Source organism: Lycium barbarum, chromosome 3, assembly GCF_019175385.1.
Source record: "Lycium barbarum isolate Lr01 chromosome 3, ASM1917538v2, whole genome shotgun sequence".
Classification (NCBI taxonomy): Eukaryota; Viridiplantae; Streptophyta; class Magnoliopsida; order Solanales; family Solanaceae; genus Lycium; species Lycium barbarum.
Window position 1 is genome coordinate 146,876,310 of NC_083339.1, and position 11,918 is coordinate 146,888,227.

Here is an 11,918-nt window from a genome sequence, read left to right on the forward strand (position 1 = left end):
TGAGGATTTTTATGGAATTCATGCATGAGTTGGTAGGAAAAGAATCATGCCTTTAAAAGAAAGAGGAATAGTCTTAACATACCTTTTGGTCTCCTTAACTATTCAACGTTTATCCTTCCAAGCTCGTAAATCTACATGTAAACCATTCATACTATTGTTAGGCTCATTGTCACATGCTTATCTTAAGCCTTCAATTTAAATCCATTTAGAATCTGCCGAAATTCGGGCAGCATCTCCCCTGTTTATATGCCTAGTCCGAAATCACAATCCAATGACCAACAACAACAACAACATCACAACAACATTATCAACGCCCATAGGCTCCATAAAACATCCCACATGATGTTTTTCAAGTTTCTCAACTATCCAACTTGTTATACGACTATTTAATAACTTTATCTCCGCAAAGAAACTGAAATTAATATTAATAAGGAGAGATTCATACCTTATTCTTGATAGAGCAGAAATATCTTCAATATCAACTTTGAATCCAAGCCAATTCCAACGCAAGACAAAACTATAATCGCGACTACACGTTATATGTACCTTGATTAATATTTCGTCACTTGAAATTACTCAAAATCCTCACTTTTATGAGGTAAATATGCTCTCTTTTGCTTGCTTATTTTCCTGGAATATTTGGAGATTATTATGACCAAAAAGAGGGATTTTAACTGTAACAGCCCAGGCCACCGCTTGTAGAAATTGTCCGCTTTGGAACTTTCGCCCCAGACGCATTTTAAAACCGTGAGAGGTGAAGGCTCCAAAGCGGACAATTTCTACAAGCGGTGGCCTGGGCTATTACAGTTACTAAAATCTTGAGAAAACTAAAGATCTGCAGGAGCGCGGGAGGCAACTCGTGTACCGAAAAGACAAGTATAAGCAGAAGGCCAAGGGATTGGAAGAAGCCCATGCCGTAGAAAAGCAAAATGTTGTTAACCTGGGTGTTCTTGAAACTCGCTTCAATTTTCTTAAAGGCCTTGATCTTTCCTCATTTGATCATGTCAACGCCCTTGCTATTGCTGAGCAAAAACTAAAGGACGCTCGTGATCTTCTCGGTGACATGTTCGGAAATGAAAATGCCGAAAAAGAAGATGATGAAGAGAAGGTTTAGGAGGAAAGTGATTCTGGGGATGCAGGTGATGATTTGCTTTTTGAAAAGAAGATTCCATCCAATGATGATCATACTTAGATCATTTCAGAGGCTCCTGTATTTCTGTTCCCTCTAATGTTTGATTGTTTCTCTTACTTTTGCTCCGCTTGGGTTTGGCGATTGCTTTGTAAGAGTTTTGTTGTGTGTTTGACTTTGTAATGAATGAAGCTTTTGTTCATCCATATTTCGTCTTTCCCTTTTTATGATAAATCTCTTGTAAGATTTTTTTTGTTAGAACCTTTTCCCGGGTGATTAATCCATTCCAAAATTTTGACCTCGGAATACTTGTAGGGAGATTTTTAATTTTACCGCAAATATATTCGGGAAGATGGTTTGAGCATCTTACTCATTACGAATAAATTCTTCACTCGTAATGCCGAAAAAGAGAGCCTCACTTATAATGAGAAATTTGTTCTACTTTGTGAAAATGAAAGTTTAAACAATCTACTTTCTACTTAATCACAAAGTAATTTAAAATATAAAAGGCAAAAAATACCTCAGGTTGCTGATGATTTCGGCGAATGGAGCTTATCATAGTTGGCATCTTCAAATATTTGGAGATAAATATTTCCTCTATGGATATTGGAAATAGTGTCTCACTGATGTAATCCCGTTAGTCCCTAGTTTAGGTTTTTTGGATCGGAATTCAAAACTAATTGATTCGGGAATATCAAAAGATCGGAATCTTTTATCGTATTTAATATTTGAGGGGGCATCATGCAATTAAATTGCAAGATTCTTTCATAATGAATAATTTTTGTATCCCTTGTACTCAATGTTTTCCCGTTATGGCATTGTACATTTCGCATTTATGTTTATTACATGAACTGTTGTCATGCATGTATATAATCCCTTCTTTTTCTCGGTGAAACAGTCTGGTTCCCGTGGATTCACCTGAGTTTTGGAGGGAAAATAGGATATGACTAAGACTGATTAGACAGTTAATTTTTCCGATGATTCTTTTCTATTCGCGTAACATCTCATAATTACCTGTCATAAAGGCTTTTTCTTCTGACAAAAATCCCTCTAAAATTCCATTTAATCCTTTTGAATTAGAGACTCTTGCTAATGTCTTTCTTCCAACTCGTTCCAATTATTCTAATAATTTTGTAATTTTCCACCACTCATCTCCCATAGAGGATATTGACTCCTCTATTGCTCCTGAAAATATATCTTCAGTTGCTTAGGAGTGTGGTTTGGGTCCTGATGTCATCTTAACTGTTGATAACGGGACAAAACTCCATAACCATGTTGATGGTTTTACTTTGATGCCTATTTTTCTTTTTCTTATTGGTTTTTTGTTACCCATTCCTCCTGTTATTGAGGAATTTTACTGCCGATACAATGTGTGTGTTGGCCAAATTGCTCCTGATACCTGGCGATTATTTTATTGCCTCCAGTTTTTATCCATTAAGGCTAATCTTCCTTTTACCTTGGATAATTTGATCCATCTATACATTCTTTTTATTTTTCGAGGTGGCTTGATTCATTTGTTTCCCCATGGGGAACGTAACCTAATCGACTCTATCGATTCTAGCGACGTGAATCGATTGAAGCGATTTGTCAAAATTAGAACAGAATTACTCCATCGCCCCTCCGATGATGTTTTCCCGGAGACATGGAACCCAACTCCTAATCCTGTTAATCTGAATGAGATTGCAGACATTCTTGATTGGATCACGGGTTTGTTAGGAGCCTCCCGGGATGTTATACTGTAATGTCCCCTCCTGTCATTATGGGAAATGTAGGATCACCCTACCAAGTGTAACTTTTTCAAGGGTAGAAACTCAATCGTGTGAGCTTGTGAGCTGAAAATTGCCTTGTTTGTGGTTGTTACTTGATTTCTTTGAGTCCGTCAGAGGGTGACGTAGGAAATTAGAACTCCATCGGGAATTCCGAGGCCATGGGTGGATTCGTAGAGTGTCTTTATATGTATGTACATGTTTGTTTTGTGTTTTGAGGCCCAAATTCTCTTGAAAGATTGATTCTTTATAAAAGCATATTTTGAATGATATGATGAATTGGTTTTACACTCTTGAAATCTATTACATGTTTTGATTAATGGTTAATGTGTGTGAGGGGACAAACCCACATTAAACCTTGATTGTATTATCCTCTATATACATATATGAAATCATAATCGTTTTCTTCTAAGAGATGATCAGTGATGATGGTTAATTGTTGGTATTGATGATTTTACAGAGAAACTATGACAAAGGAATCTTGTCTAAAGAAGTGGAAACGTTTTCAAGATTATCTATGAAATTATGGATTTTCATAATGGCATAACGAACTTTAATGCTATTTGATGGAGTGACTACTTTGAAACAAATTGTGAATCGGCTTCTATGCTATGAATTTTGTTGTTGTGTTTGGCGTAGCTACTCGGGAGGAAGGGTAGCCACTATGGATCCTAGTGCGGTAATTGCTAGCCATTCGGGAGGAAGAGTGGCCACTACCAGGTTCGCTACCCGGAGTGCGGTTTATGCCTAGCTATTCGGGAGGAAGGATAGCCACCGAGAATTATATATTCCAGTGTGGTGCACTGTGTTTAGGGAACCTCTACGGTCATCCCTTAAATGTGATTGATTCTTGAGCCTGTTTTGGCATGTGTGATATTCTTATTCTCTCATGGAACTGTTGTTGACAATCATGATCAATTTGAAAGGCATAATTGAAAGTTATAACTTGACAAAAGGCTTTATAATCGGTTTTGATAATTTTTATTGAGATACAAAAGATGAATAACTGTTTTTATATTGATTAATGGCTTTGTAAACTGTTTAACAAATGATATTAAGAATCATAAAGTGGAATGATTGTTTTTATACTATCTTTTCAAAACTGATTTCTTTATGTATTATTATATTTTATTTTTATATTACTTGTTGTCCCCGAGGCACTCACAGAGTACGAAAGTACTCGGCGTACCATTACTGCTTTTTATGGTATGTTAAGTAACGGAGAAGAGTAGGTTCGTGATACTCTCGAAACTTAGGAGAACTTGCTGCTGCTGTTGATTTGGTAAGCCCACATCCTTGTTCGTGGGACACTTCCTGTTTCATTTATTATTCTAGATTTCCGGGCTGCGTCCCGATGTTAGATGATTGTTGTGTCTCTTAGAAGCTCCATAAATAGTTGTCAGAATTGTGGGTAGATTGTCAAAGTCTCGTACGACTTAATGGGTGTTTGCCACGTTTACGACTATTTACTTATATTAGACTTCCGTTGATTTTATTTCATAATTGTGATCATGATATATGCAGTTACTTATAACTTTGTTTAATTTAATAAGGAAAGATTATTAAAAAGGAACTTGATGTTTAATTATTTTATAAGGTGCTTTCGGTGTTGTTTATAGCATTAGATGTCTGTTTGTTACGTCCAGGGTGGGTTTTTGGGCATGACAGATACTACCTTGCTGCATTCTTTTGAGTGCAGATTGCAATACGGAGACTGCTACCCGCCCTCACATCTAGCGTGAAGGACGTTTGCTGATAGATTTAGGGTGAGCTTCTTCCCATGCCAGGCTGCCCAAAGATCTTCTTCTTATGATGTCTTTTGTTATTCTGGACATTATGAATTTATTAGTCAAATTCAATTCCCTAGACATGTTTTAGATTAGAGTCCTGTACAATGACTTTCGGATTTTGGGGATTTTTTAATAGTTAGAACTTCCGCACTTAATTCAGTATTTTATGACATGACTTATTTTGTTCATTTGATATTTGAATGAGTAATAACTAATTAGCTTGGTTAAAATAAAACCGAATTTGAATGGATAGATATCTTGTGTGTTGGGTCGTGACAGAGTTGTTATCAGAGCTTTAGGTTCATCGATCTCGTCGTACAAGCACATGTCTAGTAGAGTCTTGTGGATCGATACAGAGACGTTTGTACTTATCTTCGAGAGGCTACCGGACACTAGGAAAACTCCCTTTTCTTTCTTTCTTTCTTTCTTTCATACTACTTGACTCCAATTGGTATCTACTGATTCAAATTGGCATCTGACTATCCTTCATTGTCTCGCAGATGGAGAGAACACGCGCAGCATCAGCTAGAGGTAAAGGTGGAGGCAGAGGGGCTGCCCCAGCTGGGGGCGGCATCCCAGTGGTTGAACCCGTGCCTTCAGTGGTTCCTAACGAGGCAGCGGGAGGTGCAGCCGCACCAGCCCAACCAGCAGCAGTACCAGTTCTGCCAGGAGTGTAGCTGCTTAGGGTATACCAGACGCTATGGAACAGGTGCTGAATTGGTTGCATGGGTTAGCACAGGCCGGAGCTATACCATTCGGTCCAGCAGGTAGGGGCGCAAGAGTAGCAGTCCCAGGTCCGGACAGAGCACAGGCTCCGGTGGTTCAGTATGCAGCAGCAGTGGCATCTCATTTGGAGGAAGTTCAGGGTTTTGACGCCTGTCTGAGGCTAGTTGCAAGGCCAGTGATGACTAGCGAGGAGCATGATCTGTTTTGGAGGTTCACTAAAAAGAATCCTCTTGTGTTCTATGGTACTGAGTCAGAGGACGCATATGAGTTCATTATCGATTGTCACGAGAGGCTCCATAAGATAGGGGTTGTGGACAAGTACGGGGAAGAGTTTGTGACCTTCCAATTCTTGGGTGATGCCAAGCTTTGGTGGAGGGCATATGTGGAGTGTAGGCCAGCTGGGTCTCCTTCGTTGACTTGGGTTTAGTTTTACACTGTGTTTCTGTTTAAGTACGTTCCGCTTACTCTACAGGACCGAAAGAAAGATGAGTTCGCTATTGTTGATCAGGGGAACTCGATGGTTACTGTGTATGAGTCCCGTTTCCACACCCTGCTACGATATGCTCTTCAGTTGCTGCCCACTGAGGGAGAGAGGATGTGGCGGTTCGTGAAGGGGTTGAACATTAGGCTTCGGTTATCGGCTCTTCAACTTGTAGCCACTGGGGCTTCATTCCAGGAGATAGTGGAGCATGTATGTACTATTGAGGGTATTAGGCAGGAGAGTCATGCGAAGCAGGTAGAGAAGAACACCCGTAGGGGTGAGATATTCAACAACTCCTTTTTGAGGCGTCAAAGTTCATAGGTGTATTCAGCGCATCCGGTTCAATCCGCGATACAGGTGTCAGCTGGGGGCCCATCAGGGGCGAATTATCAGGCTTTCGGTCAGCACGGAAGCTACACTACTTCATTAGCTTCTGTTCAGTGGCCTACGCTGGACCGTGCTTGCTTCGAGTGTGGTGAGATAGGACATCGCAAGATATATTATCCCAGACTTAGACATAGTAGGCAGGGGACTCAGTATCAGGCTCCCCGAGCTCCATTTGTAACAGATCGAGGGGGTAAGCACCGACAGGGCGGGGGGGCCACACCACGGGAAGGGGTGGTGCCCAGCCTAACCGAGGCGATCCTAAGGCAGGTAGAGGCGGACAGCAGCCCAGCAGGGGCGGGGCTCAGACTGATAATGGTAATCGCGATAGTTCACAGGGTACGGGAGGGCGCGGTCATTTGTACGCTTTTCCAGGTAGACCCGAAGCTAAGGCCTCCGATGTGGTTATCACAGGTACTATTTCAGTTAATGACCGGATGACTTCTGTTTTGTTTGATCCGGGCTATACTTTTTCTTATGTATCTACCTATTTTGCTGTAGGTTTAGATATGGTGTGTGATACTCTTGATGTTCCTATCTAGGTATCTACCCCTGTTGGGGACTCTGTGGTGGTGGATAGCGTCTATCCTTCGTGTGTGATTACTTTTATGGGGTATAGTACTTAGGCGGATTTGATGAACTTAGACATGGTAGATTTAGATGTTATTTTGGGTATGAGTTGGTTGTCCCCACATTATGCTATACTAGATTGCCATTCTAAGACTGTTACACTAGCCATGCCCGGGGCGCCTAGACTCGAGTGGAAGGGTGATGTGGCGTGGTTTTACGCCACAATCAATGCTTTTTGACTCTAAGTTTTACTTGTTTTTAAGGAAGCCTATGTGATTTTACGTGGTTTTTAGTGTTTTTCAGGTAAAGGAACAGATTCGGCACAATCACAGTTGAAGTGCAGAACCAGGTCGTAAATTGAAGTTTACGGTCCGTATTCTACAATACGGGCCGTATTCCATGGTCGTGTTTAAGGATAACAGAACCAGAAAGTCTAGCTGAGAAGAGCTAGGTTTACGAGCTAGGTTTACGGACCGTATTTCAGTTTACGGTCCGTATTCCATCACGTATTTAACCAGTTGAGCATCTGGCAGAAAGTCGAAGTATTGAATGTTGAATTACGACCATGCAGTTTACGGACCGTAAACTACTTTACGGTCCGTATTTCAAAAGGGGAAGTTGCACACAACTGAGCAGCCAACTTGGGCGTAAACCAATTTTACGATCCGTAAAGTGATTTACGGACCGTATTTCGCCATGACGGGACTAAAGTGCAAATCTGAAACTTCTGTAATTCCAAAACCTATAAATAGCCTTTGTAGGGTTTTTAATAGACATCAGTTATTATATTTTTTGTCTCTTGACTTAGAACATCAAATACTCTCTAGTTTTTGAAGATTCAAACATCAATTCAAGTATTATCAATTCATCTTTTCTTTCAAAGTAAGCAATTATGAATTCTTCAATTTTCTATTTCTTGTTCTTGGTCATGAATAGCTAAATTCCCTTACTAGGGTTGTGAACCCAATGATGGGTGTTTTGTGATTGGGTTTGTGATTGATATACAAATAATGGATTATTAGGGTTTAATTATTCTTCATTCTTCATTCATAATTAATGGTTGCAAACATTGATTAAAACCATAAACCCTAAATTTATTTGGAAAAATAATTAGGGTTGGTAAGAATAATTAACAAGAACTCAAAGCTTTAAACTTTGTTTAATAAATTCATTTAGGAATAAGAGGAATTTACTTGGCATGATTAATCGTTCTTCATAATCACTTTCTTATATTTGGGAAAATCATAGAAAGATATAATCTTTATTTATTGGGAAAATAGTAGAGATTCACATAGAGATTAAGTGCATTCATATAATGATCCATTACAAGTATATCAAGATCAATACTCATGATCATACACTCTATCTGACGGGGATACAACCTTAGTTTCTTTTACCATAAATATTCACCAAAGCAATAATTTAGCAACTAGTCATAGAAAAACCAATTTTTACACAAATTATCGGATTAAGACATTAGACCTAGAACTTAGCATCTACGACTTTAGTACCCTTTTCACACCATATTCCTTGTGGGATTCGACCCCAACCTTGTTGGGTTACTATATTTGACAACGTCCGCGTTATACCATTTATAGGTGTAATTTGAGCGAATCAAATTTTGGCGCCGTTGCCGGAGAATACGATTTTGAAATTACTAAATAGTGTTTGCTTTGATTAAAGTCTTTTGCTTATTCCATCACACCTTGTTTGCTACTTTATGTAAACCAAGTGGATATGAATCAAAATCAGCAAAATCAGCGTGCGGGTAATCAGGTGAATCGGTTGAACAATCAAACGGATGAATCTGATGATGAGAATATTTTTGCTGAACTGGTTCAAGAGGAGGACTATGCATCTGCCATTGTTCAACCTCGAGTTGGAGCACCTACTGTGAAAATTGACTCATCTCTTTACCAGCTGCTGAAACTTGAGGGGTACTTTCAGAATTCTACCGAGAATGACCCTCAACGTCATTTGCAGAATTTTGTGGATGTGTGTGCTAATCACGTCCAGAACAATGTTCCACAAGATGCGATTCGGTTGAGACTATTCAAGTATTCCTTAGCTGGAGAGGCAAGAACATGGTTCGAGAAGCTGCTCCGAAATTCAATTACTTCATGGGCAGAGATGGTCACTGTTTTTCTTAAAAAGTGGTATCCTCCTAGTAAGAAGGCTGAGATTCGAGACAAGATATATGAATTCAAGCAGCGACCGGGGGAACAACTATATGAAGCCTGGGAGAGGTTCAAAGAATATCTGCAGAAGATCCCAAATCATGGTTTTCCGGAAAATATATTGATGGAGAAGTTCTACCGAGGGTTAGATCCAGTGACACAGTCAGTAGCTAACAATGCAGCTGATGGGTGTTTTATGAACAAGACCTTCCGACGAGTTACCATAATACTTAACAAGCTGACAACTCATAATCAGGCTTGGCACTCGAACAATGCTGATGTGGTACCGTATGGTAGTGCTATGCTCCAGAATATAGTGAAGGAGAATCAGGACACCCAGCAAACATTGGCAGAACTTGCAACAAATATTTCCTTGCTGACAAAGAAGTTTGATGAGTCTCAAATCAAGAAGGTAAATATTTGTGAGGAAGATGCAGTTTTGCCAAAAGGGATGTACCATTCTCCAGATGGTCCGTTCCTGGATGGGTCACCTATGTAGGTTGAAGATGCTAACTATGTTAATAACTCTCAAGGGGGTTCTCAAAGCCAAAATTACCAGGGTGGCTATCAGAATCAGAATCAAAATCAGAATCAAAATCAAAATCAGAATCAGAATCAGAATCAATGGAGACCTCAGCAAGGTCAAGGTGCTTACAACAACTCTGGGAACTACAACAATAACTATGGTGGTGCGAACCAAGGGAGCTACAACAACAGCAAAAATTTTGGGAACAAGAGTTCCAACCCTTATATACCACCGAAAGGGCAATCATCAGAGCAGGGTAGTTCGAAAGTTGAAGCAATGCTTGAGAAGATTCTGGCAAATCAATCGAAGTCTGAGAGGACTTTATCTGGGTTGACAGAAACAGTGGGTTCTCATACAGCGGCTATTCAGAAGCTTGAGTCGCAGACGAAGGATATTTCTAGAGAGCAGCACCCTCCGAAAAAGGGAGGACTTCCAAGTGACACCATCCCAAATCCGAAGAATGGGGGAGGCGGTTTAAACAATGTGTTTGCCATTACTACTAGAAGTGGCAAAACAATATAGGGAGCTGCTGAAGAGGTGATTGATCTTGAGCCGATAGATGAAGAGAATAAGGTGCAGTCTGACGCACCTATTATTGCTGATGAGATCCCTGCTGACAAGAAGGTTGCTGATATTCCAGAGATGGTGAGAGAAGCTGATGACACTAGCAAGCAGGCTGTAAAAGGGGCTCTTCGCCCTTTGACACGGCTCTTCAAATCTAAACCTCCTTTTCCTCAGAGGTTGGTAAAGAAGAATGAAGATGCTAAGTTTGAGAAGTTTTATGATCAGCTGAAACATTTATCTCTGAATTTTCCCTTCTTGGAAGCTGTCAAGGAGATGCCCAGTTTTGCAAAATATCTGAAGGAGTTGCTGACCAAGAAGAAAAAGGTGCAGCATGACACCGTGAGTTTGACTCACACTGTGAGTTCCATCATTTCAACTACAACTGTGCAGAAAAAGGGAGATCCTGGGGCGTTCACCATTCCTTGTACTATTGGGCACCACGATTTTGCTCGCGCTTTGTGTGATAATGGGGCGAGTATAAATTTGATGCCTCTTGCTATATATAAACAATCAGGTTTGGGGATGCCAAGACCGACTACGATGAGGTTGCAGATGGCTGATAGGTCTATCAAAAGACCTGTTGGGGTGGTTGATGATGTGATTGTGCGGGTTGGGGAATTTTTGTTGCCCACTGATTTTGTGATTCTTGACTGCGCTGTTGATCGAGACATTCCTATCATTTCGGAGAGACCTTTCCTTGCTACAGGGAGGGCGCTGATGGATTCTGAGAAAAAGGAAATAAAGTTTCGAGTCAACAATGAAGAAGTGACCTTTCAGGCTAGCAAAGGGATGAAGTTACCAAGTGCTTACGAGAGTATCTCGGTAATTGATTCAGTCGATGTTGTTGATGAAGCAGTGGAGTTCAAAATAGAAGAAGAGAGTTTGGGTGAGGCTTTGGCTGGTATTTTGATGAATTTCGATGCTGAAGACATGGAAGGTTATGAGGAGACAGTAAATTCACTTGTTGGGTTGGGCTCATACACATACCACCCAAAGAAGCTGAGTCTCGATCTCGAGAATAGCACAACTCCTCCAGCAAAGCCTTCAATCATTGAGCCACCTAAGTTGGAACTTAAGCAACTCCCATCTCACCTGAAATATGAGTTCCTTGGTCCCGACAATACACTACCGGTGATTGTTTCAGCCTTATTGACTGAGGAGCAGAGTATGCAGCTTTTGAAGGTGTTGAGGGAGAATAGGCGTGCTATTGGTTGGACCATAGCAGATATTCGAGGTATCCCATCTGGAATCTGTGAGCACAAAATTCAGTTAGAGGAGGGCAGCAAACCCAATGTAGAGCATCAGAGGCGACTAAACGAGAATATGCAAGAGGTAGTCAAGAAAGAGATCATCAAATGGCTAGATGCAGGTGTGGTTTTCCCGATTGCTGATAGTAAATGGGTGAGCCCGGTCCAATCCTAAGAAGGGCGGTATCACTGTTGTGCCGAATGCCAAGAATGAGTTGATCCCGACCAGAACTGTCACCGGATGGAGAGTTTGCATGGATTACCGCAAGCTCAATAAAACCACTTGCAAGGACCACTTTCCTATGCCCTTCATTGATCAGATGCTTGATAGGTTAGCAGGGCGTTCTTACTATTGTTTCCTCGATGGGTATTCGGGATACAACCAGATAAACATTGCTCTGGAAGATCAGGAGAAGACCACTTTCACTTGTCCTTATGGGACATTTGCATTTAGCCGGATGCCTTTTGGGTTGTGTAATGCACCAGCCACCTTTCAGAGGTGCATGATGTCAATTTTCTCCGACATGGTGGAGGTGTTCATGGATGATTTTTCTGTGG

General features: G+C 40.7%; 1 non-coding gene across 1 annotated transcript; it reads right to left on the reverse strand.

Annotated features, from left to right (window-relative positions):
- Positions 1-9,025: 9,025 nt before the first annotated feature.
- LOC132634484 (small nucleolar RNA R71) lies at positions 9,026-9,131 on the reverse strand. Its single transcript, XR_009580203.1, has one exon. It is a non-coding gene; the product is annotated as a small nucleolar RNA R71 (small nucleolar RNA).
- Positions 9,132-11,918: the final 2,787 nt, after the last annotated feature.